Source organism: Stegastes partitus, unplaced genomic scaffold (genome assembly GCF_000690725.1).
Source record: "Stegastes partitus isolate 25-593 unplaced genomic scaffold, Stegastes_partitus-1.0.2 Scaffold1379, whole genome shotgun sequence".
NCBI classification, from domain to species: Eukaryota; Metazoa; Chordata; class Actinopteri; family Pomacentridae; genus Stegastes; species Stegastes partitus.
In genome coordinates this window covers 173,235-188,884 of record NW_007579110.1, presented here as the reverse complement: position 1 = coordinate 188,884, position 15,650 = coordinate 173,235, and the positions used below count along the sequence as shown (strand labels likewise).

The 15,650-nt window shown below is 42.5% G+C and overlaps 1 protein-coding gene across 1 annotated transcript in view; it reads left to right on the top strand.

Annotated features, from left to right (window-relative positions):
* Positions 1 to 508: 508 nt before the first annotated feature.
* Positions 509 to 15,650, top strand: part of LOC103370144 (slit homolog 3 protein-like) — a gene marked incomplete at its 3' end in the record, with an annotated part of 187,157 nt that continues 172,015 nt past the window's right edge. Inside the window, exons 1-2 of the mRNA XM_008299081.1 lie at positions 509 to 574; positions 4,243 to 4,314. The remainder of the gene's footprint in view (positions 575 to 4,242; positions 4,315 to 15,650) is intronic.

Here is a 15,650-nt window from a genome sequence, read left to right as displayed (position 1 = left end):
AAAACCTTAGCGTGCCCCCAGAACATGACAACAGACACAGAGAGCAGAGAAAGAGAGTAAACACAGAAATATGTGTTACAGTGGGAGCAGCACTTGGACGACGGACGAGAAAAGATGAAGAATGGAAGAGTGATGGGTTGTTAGTTATTTGTTTTGGATCGCTGAGTTGTCCATTTGTCAAATGCTGCAACTTTTTGAGCTGTTGCTTCATGCCAGATTCATTTGTTCAGTGTCGCTTGTTTATATGAAAAGTGTCTCTTTCGTTGTTTGCATTGGCCAGAAAGCATCCACATGATTGCCTGTCAATGTGATACTGAAATTGAATCCTTTTAAAAGACGTGCTGCCTGCAACTGTGTAAAGTCACTCATATCATTGCCTCCCGTTGACATCCACGGTCACGTCTCTCTTGTGACTTCGCTTGCTTTTGCTTTTGAATTCGGCATTTTTAAACTACAAGTGTTGTTCTTCTCTCTCTCTGTCTCTTTATGCTCGTCACTATAGTCATCTGGAGGACAACCAAATCAGTGTTATCGAGAGAGGAGCCTTCCAAGACCTCAGGCTGCTGGAGAGACTGTGAGTATGCCATGTTACGCTGCTAACTGGGGGTGTGAGGGAGAAAACTAGGCAGTGTGAACTCAGCACCTGATGCAAAAAGAAAGCATTCTAGGCATGTAAAAAATCCACCAGGCTACACACACACACACAAAGTATGCATACATGGACATCCATGAACACAAAGTCACACATATTTGACTTACTACTGTGTTTTTTTTTCTTATTTTTAGAAGTGCCTTTGATTTACTCCTTCTGCATGTCTGTTCTGTAAAGTGTGCTCACACAGAGTGTACCTGGTTGATACCCAAGTCCATCCACTTCACACCTCGCCATGGAATCTCCCATAGATGCTGCCTTCTTCCCTGTGTGTGTGTGTGTGTGTGTGTGTGTGTGTGTGTGTGTGAGTGTGTGTTTGTGTATCCGTCAGCTCACACCAAGGCTCTAGTCAACAGAATGGAGGTGTCAGTGTACAACACGACACTTCCCACACACACACCTGCCTGTTTATGACTCTGTGTCGGAGTATTGATGGGCAGACAGCTCTGCAGGAAGATGATTCTGTCACATGAGAGACAAAGACAAACTAATCCCCTTTGGGCCCCCTTTGCCAATTATAAAGGTGGCCTTCAGATGAGGACAGAATTTCTAAACTTAGCAAACTGGCTGTCGTAGCAATGTTGAATTTACAAGCTGAATATTTAATTTCTCTATTAATTTGTTTGTTCGTGCAGTTTATTTTTCAATTAAAGTAATTTAAAAAAATGTCTTTAGCTATCTAGATACTGTTAATTGGTCACCATCTTTCTGAAATGTACTTTTGCAGTCATACAGTCGTCCTCAAATGTATTCATACCCTTCCATTAAAGAAAAAGCAAATTCACAATCGTCACTCAAATAACTCGTCCTTCTTTATAAATTTGAGGACGACTGTACATAAACATAGGATGTTTGTAAGTGACTGCAGAGTGATGAATGTTGCTCAGCTTCTTTTAAGATTTCATTGATTTGCTTTGAAAAGAACACTTTAGGTTCTACAAGAGCGAGAACAGGTAGGAATGTTTTTTTTAAGATTTCAAAATAAAAGTCTCTGGACAACTGGGTGGCATTGTAGCTACAGCGGGGTAATGGAGACATAAAAAGAGACAAAGCAGTTCACTTCAGCCGTCAGCAGACTTCTCCAACACTCGACAAAGTCTTGAGAGACACTGAGTGACAGCAACATGTGGCTCCAAATGGAGATCACACGTCTGATAGTGAAAGTGTGAGGTGATGAGCTGCTTTAATGTGAAAAGGCCCCTTAATACAGTGTGTCAGGACAGGTCAGAGGCTACAGATGAGAGGGTGAGGAGGTTTGGCGGGCAAAGCGTCAAAATTCACATGAGAGAAGGTTTTTCATTGATCCACGTCATTTCAAGATATGATTCAGTGCATTTTTAAGGTAGTCCTTAAAGTGTAGACTGAAAGTACATTTAATTCACATTACTGTTTAAGAATGGCACTTTACCCAAAGTTAATCTCTGTTTTGGCTAAAAAAAACTTCTCCTGCAGTGCAGCAATGGTAAGAGTGAGGGTCCTAAATTGTGCCTTCTACTTTACTGATAGTGAAATGGTTTTTAAAATGCTTAGTTGACAGGGTCTCTGATGTTGTGTCTGCCGGGGTGATAGGTCAGAGGTGAGAGGTCCGGGTGCTGAGTCCGTGTGATTTATGGAGTCACAATGTGAAAAACATGGAGCTTTTGTAGTCGTCTCCTCGAGAGAAGACGTTCATTTATGTCAATCCGTGAGTTATAAAGTCACGGGTAAAAGACTGTGAAATGTCAGAATGTGATGATCCACTGTTTTAGTGCTGTGTGTGAATATAATTGATGGATTTCCTACAAAAAGAACTGAAGCTTTGTCAACTTTTTTATTTCGTTTTCTTTACAAAAAAAACCCAGTGAAATTATTTTCTGTAGGTTTCCAAACTATTTCTTGTAGATTTTACTGTGAATCGGACTAATAGGGGGGATAATTTTCCAAATTTTAAAAAATACAGTGCCCATAGACTTGTGGTCTGGTGTGATTTCAAAGGTTCCAAGTAGAAAAATAAGTCGTCATTATTGCTTGAAGATACACAAAGGATTCTTCCTTTAAAAACCATAACTGTGTTGTGAGTCTTAAAATGACTCACGACTGTAATAGTAGCTGATCATGTGCTTTGCTTTTCGTACGAGCAGTTATTTTCTAGGAGCAGGGGTCAATTATTTCAAATGGTGGGTGTCTCTTTTTGGACTGCGTTTCTCTTTCCATTTGTGCACGCAGGAGTGAAAGTCAGGGTCTTATTATCATTATCCAGAGGTTAAAAGGTTGGTGTCTGTGTCTTCTCCGACACAGATTCTGCCTCGTGACCCCGTGACCCTCCGCCCTCCTCGTCTTTTCTCTTTCCCTTCCACGCCTCGTTCCTCAGCCCAAAATGCTTTGGTAGCCTGATAACACTTTCACTCCCTCTGCTCGCGCTGTCCTCATCTATCTCCGCTGCGGCCAACCCCACCTTGCTTTTGCACACATGCACATCGTTCACTCTCAAACACTCTTCGCTGCTTTCACGGCACCATTCTTTCAGTCTCTCCATCTTCTTCTGCCTGTCTTTTCTGTTTAAATATTTGCCATGTGTTCAATGCATGCGCCTTTCAACTTACTTAAGCAAGGAATGGAAATAGAAAATATAATACAGACCTGGGCATGAGAATATTTGTTTAATCTCATATTAACGTCATTAGAAAAACATGATGAAGGTTTGTTAGAAATAATACCAAGACAGGTGCTAATGTTGATCAACAGAAATGGATTTTCTTTTTTAAACTATACATCCATATTGTCATAATCAGAAGTTGTTTTTGTTGCTCTGCTATGAGTAAAAGCAGCCTGTCCACATAAATACTTGTGTACATTTTTTACTTGTTTGCTGCACTTTCTAAAGTTTTGTATATAGACAGGATCGATTCTTTGAAAGAGCCTTTTTTGGTATGTTTCTCTTGAGGCCGGGTGCGTCGACCACATGTACAGTGAGCACGATGGATGAACTATCAGTTCTATATATGAGAAGTATTTAGTGAGTATGAATTCCTCTGCAAAGCTCTTGCATTTTATAAATTTTTTCCTATGAGAAAAAAAAAATAGGTCAGTAAGATTAAGCTAAGCCAGTAAGTTTTTTTTTTTTTACCATTCAGATACACAGCAGTGCACTTGGCTCTCTTATAATCCTCTAATTGATGATTCAGTCTTTTCATAAAAGGACAAAACAGATTAAGACTTTTGCCAAAGTACATTGTAAACGTACAAAGAATAGTGTCGTTGGAGTGGATCATCCTGGATCAGTCTTACTTCTGCTGATCTTTCAACACCAGTAGCACAAACTTGTTCCTCTCCTCAGAGCATATGTGAGGATGATTACGGAGCTTCAACACTGATAACCTGTAACTGACACGCATACATAAAACACTGTGCGATAACCTGTAGGCCACGGATACAGGAAACCAGACGGACTTTCCCATGAGTTTGAACCCGCTGACCTTCGCGGTGATTCAGTCAGCTGTGTGGCGATTGTTCCGTCAACACAATATCAGAGTGATTTATTAAGAGCGTGTTGTCGCCTTTCTCTGCTCCCGATGAGTTTATTTCTTTTCTCCTTCTGTTTCTCCCTGTAGTCGCCTGAACAGAAACAAACTCCAGTTTCTCCCAGAGCTTCTCTTCCAGTCCAACCCCAAACTAGGACGACTGTGAGTACTCTTTTTTTTTTTTTTTTCTCCACCTCTCCATCCACGATTTCTCTCTGACTCTCATCACTCTCTCTCTCTCTCTCTCTCTCTCTCCTTTTCTGCCTCTTTTGATGTGTTACGTGATCCATTTGAAAACACGGCCGTGGTGCGATGTCAGAACTTTTATCCGGGTTGAGGGTTCAAGTCTCGCGCCAGGTGACACAGTGCCGCTCTGTGCTCCTGTCGAGAGGTGAAAAAGACTGCGAGTGTCAGATGTGTGTGTGTGTGTACGCACGATTTAAAGAGGTGAAAGTGTGCCTGGAGCGAATGTTTTGCTTGGACTGGTGTGGAATTTTTATTCGGGAATATGGAGTTTTCCCAGAGTGTTCAGAGTGTAGGAGCAGGTCATACTGATGCGGTGAAGCCTCCCACTTGCCCTCCTTTCTCCCTCTTTTTCATCTCACATTCCCAGACATGCTCTCTCTCTCTCTCTCTCCCTTCTCGCTGGTTTCGGTCCCATCGGTGCATCCACCCTGTCTCCTTCTCTTTTCCTCTGCTCTCTCCATCTGCGCTCTTTCTTTCCACTCCGGTTGTCAGGTTCTCTATTTGTCTTATCCTCAGAGAGTCTCTGTCAGCTTAGGTTGAAGGTTGAAACACCTTCTAAACTTTATAGCTGTTTACATTGGGCTGCCTTCAAGTGAAGCTCGAGTTTGACTGTGTGTGTGTGCTTGCTGTCGATTGTGTGTGTCTTCAGTGATTATTGTCTGCACTCCTGAGTTTATGCATCATGCGTTTGTGTGCGCGCTCCCTTTATTGATGCTCTGACTGTGTGTGTGTTTGTATATGTGCATTGCAAGGTGTGTGTACAGGGAACACTAGCTCTGGGACATTAAAATTCTCACTTCCCTCATTCGCTTTTATAATGTTTCCATGAGACAGAGAGCCTTGGAAGCTACTGTAAACTTTCTTTGTTGAAAAAAAATGTATTCTTCTGTATATTTTTTGAGGGGTTTTGAAATTTGAAGGAATGCGCTCCTCAGTCGCTTTTGATTCACTGCCTAGATCCTTGAGCAATAAGTTTGAAAGGTTCCTAGCGTGCTTCCTCACAGACAGTGACACTTACCTTACAGTTGATTCAAGTCATCACCGTGTTACGCTGTGCCACAGGGTATCAAAATGTCAAAAAGTGTCTTGAATTACAGCTTTCCCCCCACAAAACGATTAAATATACCATGTCAGTGTGTACTTTTCACATCCTCGTGCTTTCAAAGCTTCGCTGAAAGTTATTTGGACCGCTGGTAGGGAAGTGGATTGTGCTGCAGGAAGGTTGGAGAAGTTACTGTGGAAATTTTTTGACATGTTGATTTGTTATGAAACTTGGTCCGCCGTTGAAATCCTTTCTACCATAACTGCTGTAAATCCAAACAAACTTACAAGCTTTTGCAGAAACCTATCAAGCCTCGAGGCATTTGCTGTTTGAAAGTCAAAAGAATAGTCTTTGACATGAAGCTCTTTGAAGACATTTACCAACTGTGTTTTTTTTTTAGTTGGACAAATTACTTTACGATGAAATCCACCTCTTCTGTCTACAATTTGATTCTCATCCTGGTCTCATCCACGTTCAGTAGTAGATAATTGCTGTCCATTAAAAACTGTGCATCTGGATGTTTGTTTGAAAGCATTAAACACTCTTTTGTAAGATTTGGCAATTCCCCTATACATACCTAAGATGTCACTGAATTACCTACAAGCTCCATGAAGCCTAAAACTAGGCCATTTTTATTGAATGAAAAGTTGCAATCCTGGACCAAGCTGTTCAAAAGTAATCTGATTGGCTGTTGGCCAACCCATTTTCACTGTTCGATCCAAACCAATAGGATCACACGGTGAAAATGGGCTCTTCTGAAATCAGATTAGACCACAAAATCCAGTCTTGGGTTTGATTTGGCTCAGACCTTCTGTATGCGTTCAGTAGGATTGGGATACCTGTGGTCCACAAATCAGGACTACCTGATCCCAGCAGAAGGGTGGATTCAGAGTGGAATTCAGGAGCTTGATTGCACTTGATTTGTTTGACTGTTACCTTTTAGGTCAGAGATGATTGTGCCTCCTAAAAGCAGAGCTTCAAAAAGCTGGTCAAATTAAGAACTATGTATTTGTTGAGGGCCAGATGAGGAATCAAACTATTTAAAGAGGGTGAAAACATATGTGTTGTTTTATTGTGCTGTTTTCTTCTAAAGTGACCCCATGCTGGCTGTTCTGCCTGTTCTTTACATAGTTAGTAGCCGACATTGTGATGTGTAATGCCATTCAGGACACTCTGGATTTGGTAATCTTGAATCGTCTGTATCTGTATCAGGGTGATCCAGTTCAATGCTGCTAAATAGCAAAAACACAGATTTCTGATCCAGATTAAACTTGATCTGAACAACCGGGCCTTGAAGATTTGTGGTTTTCATTGGGCAGAAACAGTTTTTTTTTGAGTTGAATTGTGAAACTTTCTCTGTCAAAGACAACACTTCCTTGTCATCAGAACTTTTATTTTGTAACATAGCAGTTCAAGTTGCAACAAACACAATAATAATTACAGTGCTTTATGAAGATGACAATGAACTGATTTAGTGCCGTCTCCGTGCAATATATTGTGTTGGCAGAAAAAAACCGCAGAAAGACGAAATCCTCCTGGTGGGGTGCACGCTGCGAAACCTCTATTTAAAACTCTGGACCAATCGTGTGTTTCATATATTTGCGGTGATGTATTGCTGAAGACAGCAAAGTAGACTGTTATGGCTCAAAGCAAATTGTCATTTGCGTCAACTGTGGCTTCCAGGATCACACACAGTCAGAACCCCTCATGTGAACATCAGGGACACACACGGTGACAGATGCGAACACAGACAAACAGTAATATTTCATAACGCATGCTCCCACCGTGTTTGTTTCTGTTTTCCGAGCCTTTCTCTTGTTCGTCGTGAGTGACAGTCTTATTTCCTCCATCGCCTGGCTTACTGTTCTATAAAACCCCTAATTGGTCTCGATAGCTCTTATTTATCACCGGTCGAATATGGATCCCCACAGGCCTCTCAGACAACTCAGGAGAGTGGAAAGGGTGAAAGTGTTCCAAACTTAACATTATAAATCTCATGTTCTTTATATCCTTACTTTGCCATCAGCACAATCTAAATTACAGTGTCTGGAGTTTCCTCCTGCTCTTTTTTTTCTTTCCACTTTTCTCGTTTTTTTTTTTTTCTTCCATTTTTCGCTCCTTTTTCTCACATCCTCGCTGTGCTTTCTGCGAATTAAGTAAGTGCTGGTAATGTGGAGGTATAAAGTAAGAGGGAAAGACAGAAGAGGGAGAAATGGAGGTAGAATGATGGGAAGGAGACAAAAAGTCAGAGGGAGGGAGACTTAAAGAGAGAATAACAGCAGGAGAGTAAGAAGGAGGAGACAGGGGGGTTTGCTGGTGGCTTTCTGGTTTGGGTTCGTAACCTTCCTCTCTGTCAGCCTCGGTTAGATATTAAATGATGGCAGTGTGATAGGAATTACCTCTTAACCCTCCTATTAAAGCCCTGTGGTCTGAGGTTTGGAACGGGGAGGAGAGGGAAGGAGCTGGACTAGCATTAAGGGAAAATAGGCATGGGTTGGAGGTTTTACTCTTGAGGAGTGGGGCGGGGGAGGTACGGACAAGAGGTATCAGGCTGGATAATAGTTTTTAGCGCAGTCTTTAATCCTGCTGGGATGAACACGGTGTATAAATCAGTTAGAGCGGTTGTCTCTTATTAGAAAATGTTGTAATTTAGCAGTAAGAGCGGCTGATCAGAGCCCCGACTAAGACGGATGAACAAAAGGCATCGGGGAGGTCATGTGAAGGGAGGGAGATGGATGGACGAAGGGATGCTGGTGGAAGATGAAGGTTGGGAGTAGATGGATGGAGGGATCGTAGGTCTCCGTGGCCCCTCTAGGTGCTCGGCAGGGGGGAGAGAAAACAAAAATAGGGACGGTGAGATAGATGGATCGTGGACTGGAGTCTGTGGGTTTCAGTGTGTGCAGTCTGTGGTCGTTTCCCCCCACAGTTTGCAGAGACTGTGGTCTCACAGCACATGCACACAGACACACACTGTTGCACACAGTAAGCTTGAGCTTTTGAGTAAAATGCATTTGCTACGAGTTCAATGAATTTCTGGTCTGAAATGCAACATATTCGTGATAGCTTGACTGGAAAACTGCAAGCCATTGGTTAGAGGGCTTTTGTGCCTCAGTGCACATTACAGTGTATCAGGGAGGTTTACTTTGCAAAGTGACTTGATGGCTGTTAGTCTCCTGTCTAATAACACTGACCCAGACTGATAACGCTGACCCAGACAGAGCCTCATCCTGTTATCTTCACTTTCTTCTCTGGGAGTCTGTGCGTGCGTGTTTTATGTGTGTACGCTTGTGAAAGCTTGTGAGTGTATGTTGCGTGTCAGGAGCCCGACTGCACCGTCTGTGCATTTGTACCCGCACTGGTTTACAGCCAGGGATACTCATGAAGCAACAACATTCTCCCCCATTAAAGCAGCTCACGTTACATTTGATTGGTTTGCATGAGGGGGCCGCGAGGAAGATGAAAAATGAGAGTAGCTTCAGACTAAAGAGATGTTTCCCCCCTTTACCCTCCATCAATAAAGCTCTAGTGGGGCCTCAGATGCTGAGTATTACATAATGTTGAAGGTGATCTTTGACCATGTTTCAACACTTAGAGACAGTGAAATACTGTAAAAGCTCCGGCTTGCGGGATAGATGTAGAGCTGTCACGTGTTTTCCAGATGGGATTATTGTCCTGGTATTTCAAACAAGAATCCATGAAATGCATTCTCTGACTTCAAGAAGAGATGAATTTTACTGTTCAAAGTAAGATCAAATAGTCTTTTCAAAATGAAATTGAATTCATACATAATGAAATGCACCTTTGCTCTTCTCAAGGAGTTTTGCAATGCACATTGCTGAGGCGGCTGACTTGATGACTCTTTTCTTAAACAATGTTTGTGGCCACAGTTCAGCTATAACGCTATACTCACCTGAATCAAAACGCTGTATTATGTAAAGAGCTAGAAAATTCATATTCATAATAAATTAGCCAATAAAGTGTAGTCACAAAGTGTATCTGTAATAAGAAAGCTCATGTTATCAAAGAAAGGAACAGAAGAGGCAGGTACCAAAGGAGCTGTTAGAGATGTCACAGAGTTGAACAACATGCATTCGTCCACTAAAGCTTGTTAATCTTTTCCTTTTTTTTTTTTTAGTTTTTAGCTTGTCGCTGCTTTCTAACTTTGTTACTCTGCTCTGTTGATGTCCTCACATGTCCCCCATAAACAGCATCACAGCAGGGTACCTGCAGCCAAACCTTCAGCCTGAAAGGGTATTTTTTTTTTCGGATGCTTGATAGAAAGAGAAAGTGAGTTTATTTCCAGAGGGGAGGCTGGTGAAGGATTTTATCCAATCAAAGTGTCCTTGAGAATGATACTTAACCCCTACGTGCTCGCTCGCTCTAGACCGCGCTCAATAACGGCGTTAGATAAACACCTCAAAAGTTGACTGTGGGGAGAGAAAAACTGCATGAGACCAGAGTGAAAGAGAGAAAAATCACCAGCATGCTTCTAATGGTCAACAAATCATGCCCTGGACGGTTGCCAGTTTAAATCCTCGCACCGACGGTAATGAGATATGCTCTTCGGCACCATTAGGTTACCCTTGTGCAAGGCATTTAACCTCCAAATGCTTCAGCGACATGTGAAAGTGCGGTCGTAACCCTCCCCATTTACTGTAAATACAAGTTGCTGGTTGAGTCGGGGGGAAAAGAAGCTGGACGGAGGGAGAGGAATGAGAGAGGGAGGGAAGGCTGAAGGGAGCAGGGGGTCATTCGAGATGTCTTTTCCTCCTAATTAAGTTAATGGAGAAAGACGAGGAGGTTGCCTTTAATCTTGGCTAATTGTCCATTTAGAGGCGACTGCCATAGTTTACCTGCTGGAATGTTATGGTTAGTGTTACAGGAAGTGGGTGCACGCTGCGTGTCCAGTGATTGGCTGCGGCGGACGGGACTCGCTAGCGATTGGTGGGAACGGTCTCAGGAGGGTGAGGGGCAAACTTTCTGAACTCACTCTTTTTCGCCATTATCCGGTTCACTCATTTACTTTTTTTTTTTCTCTTTTTTTAATTTGCCCCCCTCATATGCACTGTATGTACACGCCCCCACACATAAACAGAACAAGCAGCTTTGATGTTTGTGCTGCTGTCAGGAATTGTAAGATTGTTTTCTTGTCACTAGGCTCCAGGCTTTTGTTTGGGTTTCACGCCACTGGGTGCTGGCGAGAAACAAATAAGTCTCAAACATACAAACACACAGAAGCACACAACAAATGCATCCCACTCTCACGCCACCTCTCCCGCTGATTTAACACCACAGGCGCTGGATGTAGAAGTGTGGTTCTGTGTGTGTGTGCGCGCTGCTCGATATGTGTGTGTTGGTGCATGGCAGACTTTATACCAAACCACACGCCCACGACAGAACTTCCTAATAATTAAACATGACTCAGATGTACAAACCCTGGTATGCAGCTGCACCACAAGGCTTGTAGGACCTGACACACAGCTGCACCACAGGGCCCGTATACACCAGTGAACTGTGCGCACGACACGTTTATCAATCTTCCTTGCGTTCTGCGCTAAAGTCTCACTTCATGTAATTGCTTCATAAATCAAAGGAAAACATGCCATTAGGTTAAAAATGGCAGCGCGTGTTCTGGCGTGACCCTGCTCCAGGGGGCCCATAGGCTCCAGGGCAGAGCTGCACCACAGGGCCCACACCGACATGCAGGGAAGGGAAGACTTGTGCAGAGGGAACCTGACCAGAGCTCCTCTAAAATAAGTCTGCTCTTAGCGGCTTGTGTTTGTGTATGTGTGTGTTTCCCACAGCCCAGACGGCAGTGCGATTTAGTCCCAAGACATATTTAGATAAATACACACTGCAGAGATACTGAAAACAGAGAGAGAGAGAAACAGAAGGAGAGAGAGAGAGAAAATGATATTGGGCTAATTTGAGAGATTTGGTTACACCCGGAGAATTTTTATTCATTCCTTCATGCTCTCTTAAAAATACTTTCAAACACGTTACACTCGGTGAACCTACATGCACTTAGGTGACTGCGTTCCTTTTTGTGTTTTTAACCTCGTTTCAGCGAGAAATTCTATTTTTGTGTCACCAGAAAGATTTCTCCTGTAGAAAGTCCATTTTTTTGGCCACTTGTAGACATAACTGTAATTGTTTGTGTTCAGCCTTTGTCTTTCCTTCTCGCGGACTTAATGCTGATATTTAGCTCGTGACCTATTGATCAGGTCGTCCTCCAAAACAAATCAGTATGCACATTTTGAACTGTTGCATTAGAAAAAGATCATTTAAAAACTGTACGGTTTACATTTTTTTTTCCCGCCAAAAATAATTTCCACTCGCTTGAGGTGGTTTTTGACCTTTTTGAACTGAAAACTTCTTTTCCAAATAAGTTCCAGCATAAACACTTAATTCACAGAGCTGATCAGCTGTTTCTATTTCTTTCACTGTCGTCGCCTCCAGACGCATGAAACATGAGCAATACGGGCTGACATGAAAGGATAATAACAAGTTGTCCAATACACTTCCTTCCATTTTTTTTTTGTTGTAGACGGCCAAAGTTTAGCTGGTCTTTTTATAGTTTTTTTTTAAAGATGAAAGCAAAAAAATATTTGTTTCCAGCTTCTTCTTCTACTCTCTTTATTACAGCTATGTGTAATGTAGCTCACCGACGCTACGCAGCTCAGTTTAACTGCTCCAAAGCAGTCAATGGAATCAGCTAACTGCATAAATTGATTATGTCTCTCGTGCTTCTAACTCTGTCTGTTCATATTTAGCAAGTTTTCCCCCTTATTGTACAAGTGCTAGCACATCCAGTCGCATGCACCAGTTTATGAATTATAGAGCAGAAGCTAAGTTTGCGTCTCTTGCTGTGAAAGCATCAAAGAAGCCAAAAGTCACAAGGTCTGTGTGTGTTTGTGTCGGTCTGTGTGTGTTTGTGTCGGTCCGCCAATGTGTGAATAAAGCTGCGTGTTTGGTTGCAGCAACCAGGCGGTCTTAAAGTTCACGGCAACGACACCTTTCCCTTTCAGCTGCCTACTTTAGCAGCTAGCCAGTGAGCTAACTCGCTGCAGGGCCGGAGCCTATGAAAAGTTTGTGGGAGGCTTCGTGTGCTTGTTGATTTTTTTTTTCTCTCTCTCTCGCTTTTTTTTTTTTTTTTTATATGGCAAAGAATTTTTATATGTTTGCACTGAAATAGCACAGAGGCTGCATGTGGTAGTAATTTCACCTCACAAATAAAGGTGATTTGGAGCTGCTAGCACACATAGTTAAAACTCAGTGATTTTCCCTTTGACCTGTTTACTTCATGGAGATGTGTACAAGCACATAGTGTGTGCTCGTGTTTGTGCCCATTTGTGTGTCTGCTATGATAGTGATTGAGGTCCCACATCTTAATGTGTGCAACATGTGTGTGAATATACAGTATGTAGCATGTATGCTTGTGTGTGCAGTCTTTGTGTTCATGGCATGCTCGATGTGTCTAGATAGTTTAGTAATTTGTGTGTCTGCTCGATCTACGTATTTGCTTATATGTTTGTATACGTACTCCATCTGTTTGTACATGTCTACAGATATATATGTGTCTCCGGTTTGTATGTGTGTGCGTCAGTCTGTACATACATTTAAGAAGAGGCAAACTTGATACGGGGCCAAGCGCACTCACACAGTGTTTGTTTAATCACAATTTAGGTTTACATGAGAACGGTAATCGAAAACAGACTCGGCTCACTGGAAAGCAGGAGGAGGAGGAGGAGGAGGAGGAGAGAAGTGAGGGAGAGCAGGAGATGAATGGGGGAGGCGTGATGGGGGACCAGGGGATGTGTTCGAGAAGGGAGGGGAGGAAACAAGGGCGGATAACAGGTGAGAAGGAGGGAGAGGAAAAGAGCAAATAGAATGAGACGGGGCATACGAGAGGAGGCTGGAGGAGAAAATAGGCCAGTTGATACTCTCCCTGAATGGGAGCTTTAAGAAAATAGAAGCTTTTGTTGATTGTTGACCTGCTTTTTTTTCCCCTCCTCTTACAGACCGGACTAATGATCTGGCTCTGATTTGAGATGCTTTATTTTTCCTAAAGGATGTTTTAAAAAACCTGGCAACTGGCTTCTGGCCTGTGTGTGTGTGTGTGTGTGTGTGTGTGTGTGTGTGCGAGCGGTGGGGGTGGGTTTCAGTAGTAAAAGCACAATGGAGTCGTATACACACAACACTTCATTACTGACAAAAGACAAACCACTAAACAAATATAATGCCCCCCCATAATTGCATTCATGTGGATGAGATTATAGAAAGGACAGATTCTTTCCTCCGCAGAGCTTTCAGTTCTATGTCACTGCTGCATTTTTTTTTTTTTATAGTGGAACTCCAGACTGCTTGTTTTCATGGACTCTAGAGCACCACAGTGAATTGGTGGGTAGAAAGAAAGACTCGTACTGTAAAGGTCAAACTGCATTTCAGCGACGATCAATACAGATAAAGACACAAAATGCAGCACGATTCAATCCCGATAAAAATATTGCTCTACTTTCTACGGTGTCATTATCCCATTAATGATTTGTTGTGTTATAGGTGTATCAACGTTGTGTTTTAAAGACATCATTGCTTGATTGAATTTCTTTCTATAAGTCATGTCGTAAGAACGTCTTGCTGTGGCTATCTGATTTCAAAAAAACGCCTCTTCAAGTGTCGGAGCAGCTGAAACTCGACCTGCAGTCCAGTAGAGTTATGGTGATGTCATCTCAGGGTGTCTGTCTTCAATCTCCTCAGCGATTCTTTGAAAAAGTGCGTACAGGTTATTTACAGTAAGGTGACAGGCGGGAGTTTAGTCAGAATAAATCGAAGCTCTGGCTCAGTGTGGGGTCAGAAAAGTGCTGAAACATTTCTCTGTCAGTGTGTGAGTTTCCTCAACAAGTTAGTCATCAACATGTTCCTCAGGGCTGCCTGGAATTCACTGCAGGTCGACAGTATTGGAAAACTTATGAAATATATATATATAATATGAAAGAAGTGAGAGACGTGACGTGACGCAGCCCAGTGTCCGTTGCAATTTCAAACTTTTGGACAAATCGGCGCTTGCCAGTGAAGCAGAGTGAGAGGAGAAGGTGGAGAGTGAAGCTGTGATGGATGTGTGCCTGACTTTCATGCAGGTTACAGGAGTTTATGTCCTGTCACAGATCACTAATGTTTTCCTTCACCTCAGTCTTTCCTGAACGTTCAAATTACCATGCTGTAGAAAGCCAGCGTTTTGAAAATGTTGGTTGGGGATCTAAAAAAAAACCGCCGTGATTGATTGTCTATTGACGGGCAAATGAGCTGCCTGAAAACATTTAGCTGTTAACAGACCAACCGCATTACACTAACTCGTCTGTCACTGGGGTCATGAGGCTCCAAAATCTATTTTTGTCCCCATTAGAGAAACTAAAAGTGTTTCATTAGAAGAAATCAACTAATGCGACTTTAAGGGGTCTGCAGATGTCGTTATGGACGTATGGATTATTAATGTCGAGAAAACTCATGCTTCAAATGTATTCCGTCAATACTTTTGATCACTTTTCTGGAAGCCTTTCTTGGTGTAACCGAGCAACTGCTTTGAAATGGGAATTCCATATAAGGAAACTCTTTCTGAAAAGTTGTTGACATATTTGATGATTCCTTGAGTTCTGAACCCACTTCAGACACTCGAACATATTGCACACATATTGTGTAATGTGATTAGATTAAGCGAATGAAAGTCAGTGGGAATGTTTCAGGTTGTGGTCGTGCATTTGTGCGTAACATTTTGACTTTGTGGGAGGTCTAGCTATTGCTTTCTTTGTTGACCATTATTATGGCTACAGACTACATGGCTGGAACTGGCTAATGTCTGACACACACACACATACACACACGCAGACACGTGCAAAGGTTTAGAGAGTTACACTTTCTACGTGCAGACCTACAAGTGAACATGCGTGCAAGTAGTTAGCCTTGTGATTTATACTGTTTAAGTGAGGTCTGATGGCTACAAATGAACCAAAGCTGTTATTATTTGCTCTGGTGTAATCAGAGTTATACACAGACACACATGCACAGACTGAACACTCTCTGTATCTTACTGTCACTGCAGATATACACATCGACCCACGTATTTCGGAGAGACACAAGCAAACACAAACCAGCGCCGTCGCTCGTTGCCTGGCTCCTCATCCGTCACACAAACACATCCATGCAAAGGCCGAGG